Source organism: Gossypium hirsutum, chromosome A08, assembly GCF_007990345.1.
Source record: "Gossypium hirsutum isolate 1008001.06 chromosome A08, Gossypium_hirsutum_v2.1, whole genome shotgun sequence".
NCBI lineage: Eukaryota > Viridiplantae > Streptophyta > Magnoliopsida > Malvales > Malvaceae > Gossypium > Gossypium hirsutum.
In genome coordinates, this window is record NC_053431.1 from 10,143,306 (window position 1) to 10,165,831 (window position 22,526).

General features: G+C 37.6%; 2 non-coding genes across 2 annotated transcripts; both read right to left on the reverse strand.

Moving 5' to 3' along the window:
- Window positions 1-3,603: 3,603 nt before the first annotated feature.
- Window positions 3,604-3,710, reverse strand: LOC121205783 (small nucleolar RNA R71). Its single transcript, XR_005900858.1, has one exon. It is a non-coding gene; the product is annotated as a small nucleolar RNA R71 (small nucleolar RNA).
- A 12,628-nt stretch (window positions 3,711-16,338) lies between these two features.
- On the reverse strand, window positions 16,339-16,445 carry LOC121205360 (small nucleolar RNA R71). Its single transcript, XR_005900441.1, has one exon. It is a non-coding gene; the product is annotated as a small nucleolar RNA R71 (small nucleolar RNA).
- Between the last annotated feature and the right edge of the window lie 6,081 nt (window positions 16,446-22,526).

A 22,526-nucleotide genomic window follows, 5' to 3' on the forward strand; every position in this document is an offset into this window, starting at 1 on the left:
AGCTTACCGATCATAGCTCAAAAGAGAAAATACGATGATGAATTGACGGATTATCGATTAATACACTTAGTGTGTATCACCCGTGTATCTATTGATATTCTAATAGGTTCAATGGGCATAATTCTACTAATGATTATACGAATGAATTCCTGGTTATATAAATAAATTGTCAATTATATGAATGAGAATGAATTGTTACATATGTTATACAAGTTACATGAAATTGGTATGATATAATACATTAATGTATGAAATTGAGCTAAAGGTTGATTATATGTACTTATGAGACTAACATTTTGATGAATGATTGTGTATAGGCATTTGGCAAGTGAATTTGATATACTTTGTTTAATTGTTTGATTATGTTTAAATGGTAAGTTAACTACTGAATTATACAGGCTTATTAAGCTATAGAGCTTACTTTGTTTCTTTTTCATGTTTTATAGAGGTTCGATAGCTTGCTCGATTCGAATAAAGTTAGAGTTACGCATCATACTATCCAGTTACCGATTGGTACCTTTGAACTTATGGATATATGTAAATATGGCATGTATAGGCTAGCTATAAAGATGATAGTTATAGTTACTTAAGATGGTGATTTTGATACATGTTGTGGTTTATGTTAAAGCCATGTTATTTGGCTTAACTTGATGCAATGTTTTGATTGTGTATAAGTATTCAAATATGGTATGTTTTGGCAAATAGTAGATGAAATAGAAATATGCAATGTTGTCTTGATATGTGATAGGCATATGAATGGAAAATGCATGATATTAATTAGGTATTTGAATACTATGTCGAATTGGTATAAAATGTGTATGAAATGTTGTGGATTGGCTGCCTATTGAGTTATAAATTTTGCAAATTATGCTTGTGCAGGTATGTAAAAATAGGGTGGCAAAATGGCTTTGCAAATAGCCTATTTTTGTCCACATGGGCAGAGACATAGGCGTGTGTCTCAACCGTGTGTGACACACGGTCATGTTACACGGCATGTGTCCCCTGGTGTTGAATTAAGTAACACCCCTAACCTGTATCTATCACCGGAATAGGGTTACCAGGCATTACCGAATTATACATTAGCATTTGTACAAAACTGAGTCATAAATTTGCATTCCAAATCAAAACTTTTCAAATTTTACCATAAAGTCCCTAATATGGGCATACGTGGCCCAATATATGCTTCAGAAGTGATTTGGAACTAAACTAGTAACTTTGGAAAACTTTAAAAAAAATTTCTTGAAGTTAGGGGCATATGCCCATGTGGCCAGCCCGTGGGCAATTCTGACTTGCAATTTCTTAAGCATCAAAGGGGTACACGGCCTGGGCACACACCCATGTAGCTAGGCCATGTGGTAAACTGATTTTTCACCATTTTTAAACCATTTTCACATGATTTTGATGCACAACCATGCTTGAAACCCGTGTCCTTCACACGACCAAGACACACGGCCGTGTCTTTAGCCCGTGTACTATTGATAAACGCCAAATTATACATATTTTTACCCCAAATACTTAGCATATTTATTGATGTTTATTACTAGATTTGTGGATTTTGGTGCTCTTAATCCGATTATTTCATGTTTTGTACTCAGGATAGCACCACGAGTCAAAAGGATCCAAAAATGAGCAAGAAAGGGACAAAACGGACCAAATCGAGAAGATGACACGGCCTAAGCCTTGCTACACGTGTAGCTCACACGCCCGTGTCTTTCGAGGGTGTCGACCAAGGCTTTCACGATTCACACGGCCTGGCCATTGACCCACACTATCGTGTGCAATTTAACGGATTGAACACGGCCTGGAAATCACGCCACATGGCCGTAGCACACATGCATGTCCCTTTTTCAAGAAGGTGTATTTTACACGGAAAAGGATACTTAGGGGGAAGAAAGCCAATCCAAAGCCTATATAAACACCCTAAGTATGACTTAGAAAGGGGACCTCCCTCCAGAACTTTTCTGGAGTACAAAACCACACGCCAGGGATTACTTGAAGGAAGCCAGACGATCCATCCCAAAAGCCGGAGCTACTCTAAGACTGAAGTTATCTCTCAGAATTCCTTCAGGGGTTTTAGAGTTTTCTTTATGTTTTGTTATTTTCATACTTTTGAGATGTATTCTTATTTTATTATGAACTAAACCCCTTAGATACCTAAGGGGGTTGAAACCTGTGATGGATCTTGTTATTATTATCTGAACTGTATGATAAATACTTGATTTGTTCTTAATTATGTGTTCTTAATGCTTGAGTTAATATTCTGGGTATTGATTCATGATTTGATGTGCTTATGCAGAGGAGTAAAAGTCCCTATCTAAGAGTAGATTTGGCATAATTAAGCGGAGTTGATCGAATGCCTAGAAATAGGGTTACGAGATTTTGTCGAATTAGGGTGAAACCTCATATGGGATTCCATAAATCGATTTACTGCTTCCCTAGGGGTTTTAATTAAGAAAGAGATTTCAATTAATTCAACTGAGGGTTAGACGTTATTAGTCTCAAAAGAGATAATAATATAGGTTAGGGAGTTCATAGATTAAGTCAAGTGAATAAATCGTTTGGTTCAGAGTTAGATAACAAGTGAAATCTAGGTGGATTTCTCCTTGGGTGTCGTCTTTATCAATTACTTTTCTTCAAGTCTTTTTCCAAAATTTCTCTTTGCTTTAGTTTAATTAGTTAATTAGTTTAATAAGCAATCCCTCTTTATTTCTAGGTTAAATAATAAAAAGATAGTTATTACTAGTATTTTTGGTTCCTTCGGGTATGATATCCCAGTCTTGCCATTACTATACTATTGTTCGATAGGTGCGCTTTCTTTTTCGTCATGATAATAGTTAGTCTAGGTTTGATCTTCATTATAAATATTTATTACTTGTTATGAATCACGCGATCAAGTTTTTGGCGCCGTTGCCGGGGAACTAAGATATTAGGAACGCTTAATTTTTATTACTTTAGCCATTTATTTTTCTTACAATTTAATTTAATTTAATTATTATTATTTATTAATTTATTTTTCTTAGTAGGTTTTTATAGTTTATGACTAGAAGAAACCCGTCAGAACCATTACTTTTTGACGAAGAAATCGATCGCACAGTTCGTAGAAACCAAAGAGAAATAAGGTGCAGCTTAAGATACACAGAGAACGAGCAAGAAGATGATACTCAACCTCCAACCGACGAGATGGCTGAAAACCAAGGCAATCAGCTACCTCCTTCAATTGCGGCTAATCAAAATCCTGCTCCACGTACTATGTATGCTAAACCTTCTCTAACAGGAATTGAATCTAGCATAGTTAGACCGGCTGTAGCTGCAAATACTTTTGAACTGAAACCTAACACAATTCAAATGATACAGCAGTTTGTTCAGTTTGATGGATTGCAGGATGAAGATCCCAACGCTCACTTAGGAAACTTTCTGGAATTTTGTGATACATTTAAAATCAATGGCATTTCTGGTGATGCCATTCGTCTTCGATTATTTCCTTTTTCACTGAGAAACAAAGCTAAACAGTGGTTGAACTCGTTACCACGAAGGTCTATCACTACTTGGGAACAAATGACCGAAAAATTCTTACTAAAATATTTTCCGCCAGCTAAAACGGCTAAATTACGTAATGATATCTCTTCTTTTGTGCAGATGGATTCAGAAACACTTTACGATGCATGGGAGAGATACAAGGACTTACTGAGAAGGTGCCCTCACCATGGGTTACCGCTTTGGCTTTAAGTACAAACATTCCACAATGGTTTGAATCCCTCGACTCGGAAAATGGTTGACGCAGCTGCTGGCAGAACCATCAACAACAAAACACCTAAAGAGGCTTATGAATTCATTGAAGAAATGTCACTGAATAACTATCAGTGGCAAGTCATGAGGACTAAGCCAACAAAAACAGCCAGCGTTTATAACGTCGACTCAGTTACTATGCTGTCAAATCAGGTAGAATTTCTCAATAAAAAGATTGATGGTTTTCTTAGTTCTACGCAGGTACATCTAGTAATGAGGTGTGACTCAAGTGGAGGAGGTGTGCATACAGAATATCAATCCTTCAATCGTACAATCGAAGAGGAACAAGTCAACTATATGGGTAACAATAACTTTAGATCTCAAAATAACCCATAAGTAATACTTAAAATGCAGGTTGGAAGAATCACCCAAATTTCTCCTGGGGTGGTCAAGGGAATCAAAAGCCACAAAATCCTCAGGGTTTTCAACAGCCACCTTATCAACAAGAGAAGAAACCGAACCTTGAGGAGATGCTCTCAAAATTCATATCAATGTCAGAAACCCATTTCCAAAATACCGAGACAGCACTTAAAAATCAATAAGCATCGATCCAAAGACTCGAAACTTAGATAGGCCAGCTATCCAAACTAATCTCCGAACGACCACAAGGTAGCTTACCAAGTAATACTGAACCTAACCTAAGGGAACACCTCAACACAATTAGTACTCAAGATAAGGAAGGATTCATTGCTCCTGAGCCAGAATTGATGAAAGAAACTGTGCTGAGCAAAGGTAAAAGTGAGGTAAGTCATAACAAAACGGTGAATGAAGAATATAAACCTCGTGTCCCATATCCTAATGCGACAAGGAAAGACCGCTCGGATGAACAATTCGATAAATTCCTTAAACTTTTGAATAAAATACATATTAACTTACCGTTTATTGAAGCTCTATCGCAGATGCCGAATGCAATGAAATTTTTAAGAGAGCTTTTAGTAAATAAGCAGAAGTTGGACGAAACGTCGTATGTGGAGCTAAACGCAGTCTGTTTAGCTATTCTACAAAATAAGCTACCCCACAAATTGAAAGATCTAGGGAGTTTTACAATTCCTTGCTTAATTGGTAGTTTAGATATAAGTCATGCATTAGCTGATTTAGTGGCTAGTATTAACGTCATGGCTTACAAAATGTTTAAGCAACTAGGTCTTGGGAAACCTAAACAAACTAGGATGAGCATTCAATTGGCAGATAAAACTATAAGATTCCCTAGGGGTATTATTGAAGATGTACTCGTAAAAGTAGATAAGTTCATATTCCCCGTTGATTTCGTTGTTTTGGACATAGAGGAGGATAATAACACCCCTTTGATTTTAGGGAGGCCCTTTTTAGCAACTGGTAAAACAATTATTGATGTTGGTACAGGTGAGCTCACACTTCGCGTAGGAGACGACACGATCACCCTTCAAGCTCGTAATTTTGGCATCACATTGAACATTGAAGGTAATAGTCCACACCAATCTACTAAAACTGACGATATGACTTTGTAGAAATTGTGCTTCAAAGAAGTTCACGAGCCATGTTCCAGAAATGATAGAGGACACATTCATGAAGAACGAAGGTGTGATAGCCCTAATTTGACCCTAGTCGGAATGTGGTTTCAGGACCACAAAATCGAGTCTTAAAATAATATTTATTTTAAAGTTAATTTTTTTATATTCTATGTGTGATAGTGTATGTGTGAAAATTTGATGTTTTAATTTAGTCTTAGGAATGTGAATTTTCTTGAAAGGACTTAGTTGAGAAACTTAGAAAATGTGATAGGTAAATTGTAAGGATCAAATAATTACAAAGTGGGAAAACTTGGGTTTGCATGTCAAAATGCCCAAAATTCAATTAATGGCCAGCCAAGTAATGATGTTTCTCCCACTAAGTTAAATTTATTATAATTTTATGTTGGCAAATGGTTAAAATAATCTAAATAAAAAAATGAATTAATAGGAAAATATGAATAAAAGAAGAAAGGAGAGAGAGAGTATTCATCTTCTTCCTCTTGCAAGCCGTAACTTAGGGGATAGAAGAGGGAAATTCTCAAGGACATTCGGCCATCCTAAGGGTTGATTAAGGTAGGGTTTCATGTTAATTCTATTAAATTAAATGAAAATTTAGTTAGTAGTCAATGTTTTATTATAACCCATATGTTGATATTTTACTTAATTAGGTGACAAAATGGGCATACGGTTAGATTGGATAAATGCTAAGAGGATGGTGTTTTTTGATGTTTTGGATAGAAATAATAGAAAGGTGAAAAAGGAGCTAGTTAAATAGATATATGTGAATTTATATGATGTTACGAATAGATGTGAAGCTTATGCTAGTTTAGAAGAATTCGGTCAAAGTGTTCATGAGATGAAACTATGTGCTAAATGACAAATAGTGAGTAATTGCTAATTTGATAGTGATAATGTATTCGGCCTTGAGGCATTAGATAAACATTAGTTGAAGTCTTAATGTCTTGAACAAGGACGGTTGTAAGATGTAGTGAAAATCATTAAATTATATATGTGAGTAATTAGCAAGGGTGGTTGCCGTATATACAAATATATATATGTGTTTATATATGTGTGTTTATTTGAAGTAATGATTGGATTATTAATAGTAAAGTGATCTTAGGTGGGCAACAGCCGAATAGCTTAAAAACATAAGGTAGAAAGATCAAATTTTACCGTGTAGTTCTTGTGATCTAAAATCATTAATATTATGGGATATAAATAACTAGCAAGGTGATTAAACTAGTCAATTTATTTATTTTAAGCTCAAGAACTTAAAGGAGGGGAATCAAGCAAGGGCAAAGCGAAGAGTATCGAGTAGCCGATTGGAACCGTTTTATCCAACACAAGGTAAGTCTATATAGCAATTAAGATTGGTTATTCTATACATAATTGGTGTATGCATATCATGAAGGAATTACTCTCGTTTATGGATTCTTTTGACTGAAAAGTATGTGACTGACTCTATTTAGTTAATTAAATCAATCACTTTGTTATAACGAAATAACTTTTGCACTATGTGTGCGGATTTGAATGACACTATGTGTGCAGATTTGTATGGCACTATGTGTGCGGATTTGAATGTCAATACGTGTGTGGATTACTAAGGAACTATGTGTGCGGGTTAACATGGCACTATGGGTGCGAATTTCCTTGCTTGAGCACTATGTGTACGAAATTGGTTGTTGATAAAATAAATGTAGGAGCTAAATGAGGGACAAAAAATAAAAAACTATTGTTTGAAATAAGAAATTGGAGACATGAAAAATTGAAACCTATATGCCTGAATGCATCTATTTCATCATTGATAAATATTGGAGGAAGGAATTAAGGTATTCGGTTATATGATATTTTGATTTAATAGTAAGACTGGACTAGTAGTTGAATGGATAATTTGGGTAATATATGGACCTCTCTAGTTTCTATTTTGACATATTAAGTTAATTGTTGCATTATTTTGCTTACGACTCACTGAGTTGAAAACTCATTTGGTGTGTTTACTTGTCTCTTATTTAGATTTCTTTTTGATTCGTTACATGCTCGGGACCATCCTCGAAGTCATCACACCTACCTGCAACGTTTTGGTACCCCTTCTTAGTTGGTCTTAAGTATAACATTATGGCATGTATAGATATTAAATTTGGGATTTTCATGGCATAATACTAAATTTTGTAATCATGGCCATATGAATATGGCTTAACCTTTAATACTATCAAAAATGGCTATGTTTGCTTTATAATACAACTCTTTTGATTAAGTGAAATGTTACTAAATGGGTATTTAGATTATTAATTTAAATAGGTCAAAGTTAGGCTTATGGCAAATAATATAGGTATTTAAATTTTGTAATGCATTCAACTATTATGGCAAACTACCAAATGAATAGTGATCTTCTTTGTGATGCATATATGAGTGCAAGGCACGTTGTACATCATATATACGTTTGGATTATGAAATTGTTTATTTATGATAAATTGATTCCTTGTAAATTCGGTTTTGTTTTAATTGCAAAGATCGGTAAAAATAATTATCCACTATTTTATTTTGTTCAACTGTTCGCTCATGAATTTTTTTTGTAAGACTCCATAACCCTTCTGGCGACGGATACGGGTTAGGGTTGTTACAGAAGGCTACAGATAGAGGAGCTAGACGATTGATGAGCACACAAGCCGAGAACACATGATAAACCGAAAATACGTCAAAACAAGGCCGATACCTCTCCAAATAAACTTAAGGTTGGCGATAAAGTCTTACTAGATGCCGCAGATCCCCACATTGTCACTACCACACCGAATGAGGAAATCCCTCTTATGGTACTCAGTATTTTTCCATTCGGTATGGTAGAGGTGAGTTACCCTAAGTTTGGCACTTTTAAGGTAAACAACACACGATTAGAACCCTACTTTGATGAGATTGATAGCAGGAATGAGGAGTATAAACTCCTCAAACCACCCTGACCATTCACTAGAGAGGTAAGTCGAGATTAGACTATAAATAAGCGCTTCTCGGGAGGCAACCCAAGCACTAACATATTTTGATTTCTTTATTTTCAATTTCTAACACTTTAAATCATTAACTTTATCTTTGAATTGCAAAGTTTTTCAGCACACACGGTCAGGCACACTGGCGTGCCTAAAGCCGTGGCCAAACAGGGGAAGAGACACGGCCGTTTGGAAGCAGGACATGATTTACCTAAAACATGAGATGTGATAAATCCCCATGGCCGTGCGACATGGCCGTGGATGAACTTGATAGGTGAACACGGGCGTGGGAATAGAAGAACACGAGTGTGCCAGGAGAAAGGCTCGATTCTGTTTCTTCGACACGAGTGTGAGATACGCCCGTGCCGTTAAGCCATGGACAACAATACACGGGCGTGGTACCCTAACACACGGGTGTGAGAGAAGCGAACAAAGCTAGGCACGACCGTGCGACATGGCCGTGTGCCACACACGCCTAAGACACACGGGCGTGGGATAGTAGCTGGGCACGGCCTAAATCGCAAAATTTGAAAAACACGGGCTCACCTTCAAAGTACGCGGGCGTGGCCCTAGGCCATCCATTCCCCAGATTCTCATTTCCTCAACCCCCAAACCATCTTAAAATCCACTCCTCCTGCATTAATCCTCACTTTCCCATCTCTTTTCTGTCCATTTTTCCTCCACACGGCTGTACCCCCACGCCACACGCTCGTGCTCGCCTCCAACACACCCGTGTGCCACCCTACAACAGCTTTTGGTTTACTTTCTCACCCTTGTTTTTCCAATCTGTGTTGCTATTTGGTATTCTTTATGCCTTACACAGATATTGTTATTGTTACCAATTTGTTCTGAATGATTTAGGAATTTGCTTTAGTATTTTCTATATTTGAACTGTTAAAGCTACTAAATAGCATATACTAGTTTTAGGATTCTTGCTTAACTGCTGATGCATCTTTGATTCCAGTAAATGTTTCTGAATAGTCATATAAATTTTTCACCTTTCGCTTGATATCGTTAAATGTTAACACATCTTGGAACTACTGTTATACGATTATATCAATACTCATACATTTTCAAATACATTATGTCATCATCAAGAGGCAAGAAGGCCGCGGTCCAATCCTCAAAAAGACGTAGGGGACCGGGTTCTTCCTCGGTACGTGCTACAACTGAAGTTTGGCACCCGTTCATTGAGTTTCTGCAAGCTTCGTAAGAGGAGCTATTTTAGATATTACGCGCGCGGCCCCTCACTACAGGTCGTTGCATCGATTGGGCTACCGTGGAGGAAGTCCAGCTAGCTGATGCCATCCGCACCCTCCTGTCCACAGACCCATGGGAATGGTTCTTCGCTATTACCGAACCCACTTATTTAGAGCTAACTTTAGAATTATGCTCTACTTTTTATCTACAGGTAGTGATGACGAACAATGACGACCCCGGCACCATTCAATTCCGATTAGGCGGTCTAGTTTGCGCGATGAGTGTCCCATAGTTTGGAGTCACTCTGGGACTTTACACCGATGAGTTTATGGAGGAGGAGGACATGAATGCACTACGCAATATCCACATTTCTCCCTCCTTGTGCTGGAAGGCTTTGGCACCATTCTCTTCCACCTATAACCCCAGCCGCTTGAAGGCATCAGCTCTCGCCCCTTCACTATGCTATCTCCATGCCATATTGGCACACACCTTGACCAGAAGGAGAGAGAGCACCAGCATCGTCAACACCCACGACGCCTACTATTTATGGTGCATGGAAAATGCACACGTGACTGACTTGGCATACTCCATTGCTTTTGCCATTCACCATCAGACCGAGTGACATTGGAAGGGAGTAATCTCTATTGGCCCCTACGTGACGCGCCTCGCTAAACACTTCGGCCTCCTCAACATCGTGGCCCAGTCATCAACGGTTACACTGATAGGTCAGATGTCCCCATAGGGCATCACAACTTTGTTACACATAAGGATGATCGAGCGCCAACGTGGTACCGATCCTCCTCAGTACCTTCTCACTCATGCCACTGACGAGAAGGATCTTGAAGACGTTCCTAATGATGTCCCCCCATAGCACGAGGAGCCTTCTACCATGCCACTTAGGGAACGACCAGTTCATGCGGCTGCTTTATTGGCACACCTTTCTGACCGACTCACTCACTTCGAGTAGTATTGCACTACACAGTTCGAGATGATTCACGAGCGAGATCGGCGACGTGATAGATAGATGGACGACATGCAGGCCATGATGCAACAGCTATGCCAGCACTTTCATATCGCCACTCCAGCGCCAACAACTAAGGGCCCCACTGACGAGGATCATTGAATCCTCCTATCTTTTTATTTTTATTTTTATTTTTATTTTCATTTTAATTTTATTATTTTCTTTTGAAAGACATATCTATATTAATAAATTTTACTTTCTTCATTTTTTTGGTATTTCTAACAAGTAATCCCATTACGCTCTCTTCCACACCCACTCTTAATAAAACTCTTCATGATTCTACAGACTTCCAAGCAAAGCTGCTAGGAATATCTTATGGAATGAGGAAACAAATAGGGAACAATACCTCACAAATGCCATGTTCAACGACCCAATTTCTTCATCTAGCAACGAACAGTGGCATCTACCACTTTCCCCGAACACTCCAACCTCAGAATCAAGCTCCGCATCCATATAACAGGGGGTTTTACCTCTTTCCCTCTTATGATTTTCTTTATATTGAATGTTCTATCTTTGTACATTGAGGGCAATGTACATCTTAAGTGTGGGGGGGTGAACATCAACATGATGCCTAACTTTTTGCATTATTCTCAAATCCTTGAATTTGGTCTTGTGCTTAAGTGATTTTCTCATAATATTGATCGAATGAATTCTGACTGATCTATAACTATTGTTGATATGTCATGAATTAGACCATGGGAATTATGCATGATTATTTGATTATAGGACATTAGAGAATTGAGCATGATAAGTTGATATTTTGAGAACTAAAATTTTTAGATTATTTTCTTAAATTGAGGTATTATCTTGAAATCTTAAGTATACAGGAATGACATCACAAACCCAAATTTTTGGTGAGATTTTTAAGCCTTTTGAGCATATAGCTTTCTTTCTTGCTCACTTCTTTTGTAGTTTGAGTATGTCAACATTGAATTGTTATTCTAGAACTTGCTTCGATTATACATGTCGAGATCACACGTATGATTTGATATACTGAGATGATAAAGGCACTTAGGATTTAACCCACTTACTCCATAAAAAAGCCTTCCTACATAATTAAACCATTAGTGAACCCCCTTGAGCCTACTAACCTTTTTTATTAATTAACCCTCATCATTAATCCATTAACCCATTATTGTTGAAATCCTCTTATTTAATTTACTTTTTTTTATCAAGATTAAATTTAATATTGTTACCTCACTATGTTCACCATTTTTTGTTACTGAATCATGAAGTATGATTTCTATATTGTATTAACTTGATTTGTTCTTTAAAAAAAAACTCAGTATTACTATTGTAATCCTCAGCAAGCTAAAGTTGTCATGAAAAAAAAAAGAGAGCTCATGTAATATAGTTGTAGATATTTGTTTGTGATTCAGTAATTAAGTTTTTGATAGTGGGGTAACATATTGAAATTATCTCGATTCTAACCTTTTTCTTTTCAGCTTGTATCCATACCCGTAACCTAAACCCCGTTACAACCATGCAAAGACCTTTTGATTTGTGTATCATATACAAGTAGTGGAGATTTGATTTTCATGCAAGCCTATGGTAATAACTTCTCATGTTAGACAATCGAGTGCTTAATCTTGAACCTTAAACACTTTGAGTGATTTGAGTAAATCTTTAGTGAGGATGTCATCTCTTGTATATTTAGGACTAAAGTTAATTACTTAGAGGAAGGAGATTACCTATGATTTTATTATCAAAATATTCGATTTAGATTATTTGAGGCTTTTAATGCCCCTAAATTGAATTCTCACTATATGATTTTCCATGGAATAATTTGTAACATTATCAGTAATGTTATGTGATTGAAAGGAATGGATTCTAGTAGTAAATGAGAGTTCTGCTTGAGGACAAGCAAATGCTTAAGTGGGGGCATTTGATAAACGCCAAATTATACATATTTTTACCCCAAATACTTAGCATATTTATGGATGTTTATTACTAGATTTGTGGATTTTGGTGCTCTTAATCCGGTTATTTCATGTTTTGTACTCAGAAGTGCACTAAGAGTCAAAAGGAGCCAAAAATGAGCAGAAAAAGGGACAAAATAGACCAAATCGAGAAGATGACACAGCCTAAGCCTTGCCACATGGGTAGTTCACACGCCCGTGTCTTTCGAGGGTGTCGACCAAGGCTTTCACGATTCACACGGCCTGGCCATTGACCCACACGGCTGTGTACAATTTAACAGATCGAACATGGCCTGGCAATCACGTCACACGGCCGTGGCACACAAGCGTGTCCCTTTTTCAAGAAGATGTATTTTACATGGAAAAGGATGCTTAGGGGGGAAGAAAGCCAATCCAAAGCTTGTATAAACACCCTAAGTATGACTTAGAAAGGGGGCCTCCCCCTAGAACTTTTCTGGAGTACAAAACCACATGCTGGGAATTACTTGAAGGAAGCCAGACGATCCATCCCAAAAGCCAGAGCTACTCCAAGACTGAAGATCTCTCTCAGAATTCCTTCAGGGTTTTAGAGTTTTCTTTATGTTTTGTTATTTTCATATTTTTGAGATGTACTCTTATTTTATTATGAACTAAACCCCTTAGATACCTAAGGGGGTTGAAACCTATGATCGATCTTGTTATTATTATCTGAACTGTATGATAAATACTTGATTTGTTCTTAATTATGTGTTCCTAATGCTTGAGTTAATATTTCAGGTATTGATTCATGATTTGATGTGCTTATGCAGAGGAGCAAAACTCCCTGTCTAAGAGTAGGTTTGACATAATTAAGCGTAGTTGATCGAACTCCTAGAAATAGGGTTACGAGATTTTGCTAGATTAGGGTGAAACCTAATATGGGATTCCATAGATCGATTTACTACTTCCCTAGGGGTTTTAATTAAGAAAGATATTTCAATTAATTCAACTGAGGGTTAGACGTTATTAGTCTCGAAAGAGATAATAATATAGGTTAGGGAGTCTCACGGATCAAGTCAAGTGAATAAATCGTCTGGTTCAGAGTTAGATAACAAGTGAAATCTAGGTGGATTCCTCCTTGGGTGTCGTCTTTATCAATTACTTTTCTTCAAGTCTTTTTCCAAATTTTCTCTTTGCTTTAGTTTAATTAGTTAATTAGTTTAGTTAATTAGTTTAATGAACAACGCCTCTTTATTTCTACGTTAAATAATAAAAAGATAGTTATTACTAGTACTTTTGGTTCCCTTGGGTACGATATCCCGGTCTTGCCATTACTATACTATTGTTCAATGGGTGCGCTTGCCTTTTTGTCGTGATAATAGTTAGTCTAGGTTTGATCTTCATTATAAATATTTATTACTTGTTATGAATCACGCGATCAACTATCCTGACTTCACATTTAAAGATGTAGGGGACAGATGGTCATATAACACTCCTGTGGGCTTATCGTGTGTCACACACGGCCAAGACACACGCCCGTGTGTCTAACCATGTTGATGAAAATAGGCCGTTTTAGGCCACTTTTCTCACCTTTTCATCCATTACCTGTACTTAAACACAATTATATACAAATTACAATCAACCAACCAACCAATTTATGCCTATAATATGCATTTTATATTAACACACTACCACTTAACCATTAAACTAAGTTTCATACACATATGCCATCCCTTTTACATATTTTAACCATCTATAACTTTATCCAACCAAATACTTATACATGCCATATAAATCAAAATATATTAATCCAAAAACTAACGGGGAACGTTGATAAACCGTAATTTATACATATTTTTACCCCATGCTTAACACATTTTATGGATGATTTCTCCTTAGATTTGGTGAATTCGATGCTCCTAATCCTTCAATTTCATGTTGTATACTTAGGTGAGCATAGGAGAGTAAAAGGACTGAGAAACGGACAAAAAACGGTGAAAATGGGACAACGTGGGAAATCAGCACGACCTAGAGTTCACCACACGGGTAGACCACACGCCCGTGTAGGTTTAACAGGCTCTGGCACAGCCTGAACCTGTTCACACGGGTTGACCACACGGTCGTCTCCCTTTGGCAAGGTCGAAGCACGATTTACACAGGTAGATCACACACCCGTGCCTATTTAACAGCCTTGACCACGGTTTTAAGTAATCGCACACGAGTGTGTCACACGGGCGTGTCCCTGCCGAGCCCAAGTTTAGTCCAATTCGGAAAAGGAGAATTTTTAGGGCTATTAGGCATTCCAAAGCCTATTAAACACCTGAGGAGGCACTTAGGGGGGGACGCGGAGTAGGAAGCAAGGAATTGCTCAAGGAAAGCCGATTGATCCATCTCAGAAGCCGGATTCATCATCAAGATTAAGATCTCCTTTCAAATTCCCTGAGGAGTTTTGTGTTTTCTTATGTTTTGTTATTTTTATTCTTTTGAGATGTTTTCTTTCATAAGTATGAAATAAACCCCCTTAAATACCTAAGGGGAATGAAATCTAAGACGAATCTTGTTATTATTATCTGAATTGTATGATAAATATTTGACCTGTTCTTAATTATGTGTTCTTAATTCTTGTTTTGATATTCCATGATATTGATTCAAGTTAAGCTCTTTTTCAAAGGAGGAATAGACCTCGTCTAAGAGTAAATTAGTCATAATTAAGCGGAGTTGAGTGCACGCCTAGAGATAGGGTGATAAGATTTTGCCAGATTAGGGTGAAACCTAATAAGGGAATCCATAGATCGAGTTAATGCAATTCTAGGGTGTTAATTAGAAAGAATTTCAATTATTCAACCTAGGGTTAGACTTTATTAGTCTCAAGAGAGATAATAATATAACTTAGGGATTTCTACGAATCAAGTCAAATGAATAAATCGTCTAATTCAGAGTCAAATAACAAGTGAAGTCTAGGTGGAATTTTCTTTAGGTATTGTCTCAATTAATCGAATTTTCCCAAAAGTATTTTCCCAAGTTTTCTTTTTGTGCATTCTTAGTTAGTAATTATTTTAGATAATCCAAACCTCTTAATGTTTAGGCTAGGTAATAAAAAGGAAGTAAATACTAGTACTTGTAGCTCCTTTGGGTTCGACAATCTGGTCTTGCTGAACTATACTACTGTTCGATAGGTACACTTGCCTTAATCGTGATCATAAGTTAGTCTCAAGAACGATTCATTTATAAATCTTTAAAACCTGTTACGAATATCATGCAATCAAGTTTTTGGCACCGTTGCCGGGGAACTAGGATATTAGGAAAACTCGATTTTTATTACTTTAGCCATTTAGTTTATTTGCGATTTAAGTTTTTATTTTATTTTCTTTGCTAATTTTTCTCTTATTTTCTCCTCATAGGTTTTTCTAGTTTATGACTAGAAGGAACCCATCAGGACATTACTTTTTGACAGTGAGATCGATCGCACAGTTTGCAGAAACTGAAGAGAAATAAGGCGAAGCTTACGATACACAAAGGAAGAGTAAGAGGACGATACTTCAACCACAACCGAGGAGATGGCTAAAAATCAAGAAAATCCGCTACCTCCTGCGATTGCTGTTAATCAGAATCCTACTCTGCGCACTATGTATGATTATGCTAAACCTTCTTTAATAGGAACTGAATCGAGCATAGTTAGACCTGCTATAGTTGCAAATACTTTTGAACAGAAACCTAACACAATTCAAATGATACAACAGTTTATTTAGTTTCATAGTTTGCAGGACGAGGATCCCAACGCTCACTTGGCAAACTTATTGGAACTATGTGATACATTTAAAATTAATGGCGTTTCTGATGATGCCATTCGCCTTCGGTTATTCCCTTTTTCATTGAGAAACAAAGCTAAACAGTGGTTGAACTCGTTGCCACGGGGGTCAATCACTACTTGGGAACAAATGACTTAAAAGTTTTTATTAAAATATTTTCCGCAAGCTAAAATGACTAAATTACGTAATGATATCTATTCTTATGTGCAAATGGATTTAGAAACACTTTACGATGCATGGGAGAGATACAAGGACCTCTTGAGAAGATGCCCTCACCATGGGTTACCACTCTGGTTACAGGTTCAAACCTTTCATAATGGCCTGAATCCTTCGACTCGACAGATGGTTGACACAGTTGCTGGCGGAGCCATCGATAATAAGACAGCTGAAGATGCCTATGAATTTATAGAGGAGATGTCACTGAATAACTATCAGTGGCAAGTCATGAGGACAAAGCCAACGAAAATAGCCAGCGTTTAGAACGTCGATTCGGTCACCATGCTCTCTAATCAGGTAGAACTCTTGAATAAGAAAATTAATGGTTTTCTTAGTTCTTCATAGGTTCATCTAGTAGTACAGTGCAAAGTAAGTGGAGGTGGATCAAGTAGTTCAGAATACCCACCTTATGGCCACAACATGGAGAACGAGTAGTTAAATTACATGGGTAACAATCCTTGATCTTAAAACAATCCTTATAGCAGTACTTACAATGCAGGTTGGAGGAACCACCCAAAATTTTCATGGGGAGGCCAAGGAAATCAAAGACCATCGTACCAGCAGGAGAAAAAGCCAAACCTTGAGGAGATGCTAACCAAATTCATCTCATTGTCAGAAACTCATTTTCAGAATACCGAGACGGCACTCAAAAATCAACAAGCATCAATCCAGGGGCTTGAAACTCAGATTGGATAGCTCGCCAAGTTGATTTCCGAATGACCACAAGGTAGCCTGCCAAGCAACACTGAATCTAACCCAATGGAGCAACTCAACGCGATTTCCATTCAAGATGAGGAAGGGCTAGTTGCAGAACCAAGGCCAGAAATGGTGGTAAGCAAAGGTAAGGATGAGGTAGGCCACAATGAGCCAAAGCCGGTAATTACAGAATATAAACCTCGTGTGCCATACCCCAATACGACAAGGAAAGACCGCTCAGACAAAAAATTTGGTAAATTCCTTAAACTTTTAAAGAAACTACATATTAACTTACTGTTTATTAAAGCTTTTTCATAGATGCCAAATGCAGTCAAGTTTTTAAAGGAGCTTTTGACAAATAAACGAAAGTTGGATGCAGTATGCTTAGCCATATTACAGAATAAGCTACCTAACAAATTGAAGGATCCAAGGAGTTTTACGATTCCTTGTTTAATTGGTAGTTTAGATGTACATCACGCATTGGTTGACTTAGGGGCAAGCATTAATATTATGCCTTATAAAATGTTTAAACAGCTAGGCCTTGGGAAACCCAAACAAACTAGGATGAACATTCAATTGGCTAATAAAACTATTAGATTTCCTAGGGGCATCATTGAAGATGTTCTTGTTAAGATCGATAAATTTATATACCAGTAGACTTTGTTGTTCTAGACATGGAAGAGGATAGTAACGCACCTTTAATTTTAGGATGACCCTTTTTATTAACTGCTAGAACCATTATTGATGTTGGTACAGGTAAACTCACACTTTGGGTGGGAGACGAAACAATCACCCTTCAAGCTCGTAATTCAAGTAACACATCAAAAATTGAAGGTGGTTGTATAAATCATTCTACTAGTACTAATCATGTGGTGACACCCTCTGTGTAGGAAACAGTTACGAAAAACGCATATGAGCCGTGTTCAAACAACAACAAGGGATGTATCTATGAAGAATGAAGGTTACAAATCGAAGAGCTAGATGAGTGGCGGTCACATAAACCGAGAAAACACGATAAACCAAAACCACGCCATGATGAGTTTAATTCCTCCCAAAATCAACTTAAAGTTGGAGACACAGTACTACTAGATGCAGTAGATCCTTGAATTGCCACTTCTGAATCGAATGAAGAAACTCCTCTTACTGTAATTAGCATTTTTCCATACGGTACGGTCGAGGTAAATCACCCCAAAATCGATACGTTCAAGGTAAATCGTACTCGTCTTAAACCTTATTTTGATCAAATTGATAGCAAGGATGAGGAGTGTAAACTCCTAGATCCACCATGATCACACACCAGAGAGGTAAATCAAGCTTAGACTATAAATAAGCGCTTCTCGGGAGGCAAACCGAGCATTAACAGTGTTAATTTCTTTAAAATTTTAGTTTTTAACATCTAACATACTAACCAAATCATGGAACGCAGACTTTTTAAAGTCCACACGGCCAGGCACACGGGCGTACACTAGGCCGTGTGAAAATAGGGCAAATTTTTTTCCCCAACACGGGATACAATAAGTTGCCACGACCGTGCGACATGGTCGTGGGTGAAACTGCCAAAACAACACGGTGTGCAACACGTCCGTGCCTCGAGACCATGGTTGAAACTGAGAAAGTAACATGTGCGTACGACATGCCTGTGCCATACACCCGTGGTCGACACTCCCAAAACGAACACGGGTGTGTACCTATGTACACGGGCGTGGGAGAAGTGAACAAAGCAAGCCACGGCCGTTCGACACGGCCGTGTGCACCCACATGTCCAAAGGACATGGGTGTGGCCCGATTGTCAGACGCACCCAAATTCAAAATTCGCGAAACAAACGGGTAAAAATTAGGCCACACGGGCATGTCCCACGGTTGTGTGCCCCAAAATCTATATAAACCCCTCATTATTCATCATCTCGCTCCCCAAAAATCCTTAACCCTAGCTGCTACAACTTCACATGCCTTCCCCCCACAACCGTGCGCTGCCTAAAACACCGATTCTGACGCCCCAAGCTCCTTCCTTTTGCGTTTGTTTACTCTTTTCCCTCTATTTTCTCTAAATATGTTGCTTATTTCATGATCTCTCCGCTCTATTGAACTATTTTGAAAGAATATTCATAGTTAGAATATTAAAATACTCATGCTTGTTTGTAAATTTTTTTTCATTTTAGTTACTCCATTATGCTCTACTTTTTCATTTTTCCTAGTTTCATGAAATTTATGCTTACCCACATGCATTCATTCATATTCCTGTTACATTATTCCCATAAAACTATTACTTGATATATTTAGTAGTTTTGTTTACTTCATCCACTACGTAAGTCTTATGAAATCTTCCTACTTAGTTTTGTGCTTCCGTGCTATTTCTAGGACGTATTGGTTGAACTTCAATTTTTCAACATAGTTATAATGTTATCCTCATGTAGTAAGAAGACTGTTGTTCCTGCCTCGAAGAAGTGGAAAGGAGTAGCGTCATCCTCGGGTCCTACCACGGAGACTAGGCACTCGTTCCTCCAAGTTCCCCTGGGACCCTAGGAGGAATTATATCAGATATTACGGGCCCAACCTGTAGCACCCCAAACCCGGCCCAGACGTTAAGGTCGAATTCGACGTGTCACTTTGAAGTAAAAAACCCGTGTTCCTTTTTTAGTGTTTTAAAAAGGCGACTTTTGTCAAACTAACCAAGTGAATGGAAGCTGGGCACCAGGTAGGTATCCATAACAGAGAAGGTGAGCCATGAAAGCTGCTTAAGTACTAAGCTCTCCGATTGGATCCAATCCTAGACATGCCCACATCCATTGCCACACTTGGTTATAACAAGTTGAAATTTCTTTAAGTGATTATCTTTGGTAAATCGAATATTCGTGACGTCGTGTTATTTAAAAAAAAGCAAGTATCATTTTGAAATCACGCCCTAAGTCTAGCCCATTTGAATTAGTATCCATCAATTTAAAGTTGTTTAAAATAATATAATCCCAGAAAATCAAAGAAGAAAATAAAGTTAAAATGTCCTTATTACAACCCAAAAATTAAATAGTAATTAAAAATAACTTAAGAAAACCAGTATTTTTTTCAAACCCAAAAGTGTTCACCATGGCCACTCTAAATCCCCTCCGGCTCCAAGTCACCCACATTAAGCCTCACCTGCAAGGTTAAAGAAGGGGTGACTTTGGGGAAACTCAGTGTGTAAGGAAAACCCATTCAAAGCCCAAGTCAAGTCAAGCCCATTAGGCCTAAGCCCATTCAGGTAACAGTGGTACTGGGCCAGAGCCCTTTTCAGATTACAATAAACTGGGCCTTAGCCCCTTATTCAGATAACAGTATGGCCCATAGGCCCATTTCAAAATACATGCAACATCAGTAAACATATGCAAACCCATTTGGGGAGACTACTCAACCCACCAACCACTGCACTCCACCCGTACCAGCCATACACTCCATGTGGGGAATAGCTCAACCCACCCAGCCCAACACTCCACAGTTGCAGCCTTGCTGCTCAGTTAAGAGTAAATTGAGGCAAAGCCTCCAGTACGTGGACAAGCCACTTTCAGTACTTCCTCCGTCAATATCCCAGTCCCATGCATCAGATAATAACAACATGGCATGCAGTAAATAACAACAATCAAACATGCATTTAGGTCAATTTAACCCTAGGGGTATTTCGGTAATTTATCTCCTAGGGGTAAAACTATAAATTTTCCACTTTTAAAGGTATTTCAGTAATTTATCTATTTTAGGATTTTTCATGCATATTCCTACCTTTCACGTACTAACAGAATCACTACCAAGGGTTCTTACCGAATTGGGCCTACCGAATTGGGCCCGTTGGCCCATCATTCCAATTTTGGTCCATTAAGCCCAAAAATATCGAGGGCACAGAAATCATGCACTTTGCAGTCCAAACATTGCAGCTTACCAAAAACATTAATCGATTTACCTCACGAGCATTCACACACTCACAAATCTACAAAATACCGATTTTCGGCATTTCGACTTTTCAGCTTTTGCCGATCTAGACTAAGAAAGAGGGTGTTAGTTACACACCTGTTTGCGACGATATGCTGACGAGATCCACACACGAACTGCCTACAATTGGATTACTAACACGTTAATCTAACTATTCAAATACAAACTACGTATTAACCCCTTACAATATTCGGCCAACCACACCTACGGGTTATAATAAGCTTCTAAGAAATCAATAAGAAACTCATTAACAAATTTTTGTCAATGTTTACCACATAATCATAATTTCACTGCAAGTTGTCTTCCTGAGCAACAGTCACTAAATCATTTATAACTGGAGCTACGAAACTCCAAATCAAGTGCCGTTAATTTTCCATGAAAGTAGACTCATATATCTTCTATCCATAAAATTTTCAGAATTTTTTGGTTTGGCAAATCAATACCAGATTTTTCTTAAAGTTTCCCATGTTTCACTGTTTGACTAATCTGACCACTCTTCATTACGAATCAAATTTCTCATTGTATAGAATTCAAAATATGTTCTCGTTTATTTCATTTGAAACTAGACTCATTAAGCTTTAATTACATAATTTATGTAGCTTCTAACTCATCTTCTACAATTTATGGTGATTTTCCAAAGTCACGTTACTGCTGCTGTCCCAAGCAGATTTATTACCAAATCACTCTTTCACACCTAACTTGCATGCTTAATATTTAAACATGTATATCACCAATCAGTCATCACATATCTATGATTTTACCTAAGTATAATCTCCATTTCATCATTTTAAAGCACAACAATTTAGCCAATTTTTCCCCTTAGCATCTAAGGCACATGCATGCTCATTTGTTTGGCTCAACTTCACCTATCTTCCATTTTTCATCAAAAGGACATGAAACAACAACCATTTCCTTCATTTTAATTCATGACTAAATGCTCACAACACAACTAAAAACCAAAATATGCTTCAAGAGTTAAGGTAGAATCAAGAAGAACTCATGAACATCAAGATAGAAGCAAACTACCATGAACTTACCTTCAATTTTCTTCCCCAAGTGACCGAACATTCAAGAGCTTTCTCCTCTCTTTTCTCTTCTCTAACTTTCGGCTATGATGAACAAAGATGGACAAAACTTTGTTCTTTTCACCCCTTTTTCTTTTAATAAAATTTCATATTTCATCCATTTAATTCTTTAATACAAAAGACATGAATGCCCATCATGGAACATTTACCTAACCCATTATCGTGGAATATTTACCTAATCCATTATCATGGAACATTTACCTAACCCATTATCAATTTGTACTATGAATTATGGATATCAAGTGCTCATATTGTCTACAACAACACGATGGCTGGCCACTTCATGTAAAATGGGAGGTTTGTGATGCAAATCCTCCTATTTTGCACTCCTATTTATTTGGCCACTTCAATTTAGCCTATAGCATTTTCAAACATTTTCACATAGGTTCTATTTCATAATTTCACCCCCTTTTT